Raw genomic sequence first — 761 nt, 5'->3', positions numbered from 1 at the left:
TTATTAGCAGTATTCTCTGCTGTTGGAATTCAGCAGCCAGAAGTCACTACACCCTAATATCTGTAGGGCAGCAGATAGTACTTCCTGTTTTTGTTTTACTGACTGGTGCCTTTAAACCCACTGATTTGAAGGAGTCCCAGTGCGAGATCCATCGACAGCTCCTTGGATATATTGGTGCCTGAGGTCTATTGGTCATGTAGAAACAAAATGGGGGCAGGAAGGTTAGCGATGATGTCTGCCATCTCAGTTCCATGCAAAAGCCAAGGCAAGTCCATGATGCAAACTGTGGAATTTTTTGACATCAAAGGCAGCAGAAAGCAGACACAAACTACTGCTATCTTTTTTCCCTCTTAAGTACCAGGGAATATGCTTTCCCAAAGGATGCTGGAAAGTAATATCAGGTTATGGAGAGAGATTCCATTTGAATATTAACATATGATGGCACGGTGGCACAATGTTTGTCTCACAGCGCCAAGGACCCCGAGTTCAATTCTGATGTTGGATGACTGTGTGTGTGCACATTCTCCCCGTGTCTGCGTGGGTTTCCTCCGGGTGCTCCTGTTTCCTCCCACAGACCAAAGATGTGCAGGTTAGGTGGATTGACCATGCCAAATTGTCACTTAGTGTCAAAAAAGTTATGTGGGGTTACGGGTTAGGGCAGGGACGTGGGCTGGGTAGGGTTCTCCTTTGGAGGGTCAGTGCTGTTGCTAACTTTCTCCTTGGTTCAGTGGCTCTGTTTTATAACCTTTGCTCTCGAGTCG

The sequence above is a fragment of the Scyliorhinus torazame genome, chromosome 8, assembly GCF_047496885.1.
Source record: "Scyliorhinus torazame isolate Kashiwa2021f chromosome 8, sScyTor2.1, whole genome shotgun sequence".
Classification (NCBI taxonomy): Eukaryota; Metazoa; Chordata; class Chondrichthyes; order Carcharhiniformes; family Scyliorhinidae; genus Scyliorhinus; species Scyliorhinus torazame.
Note: the sequence above shows the minus strand (reverse complement) of the source record.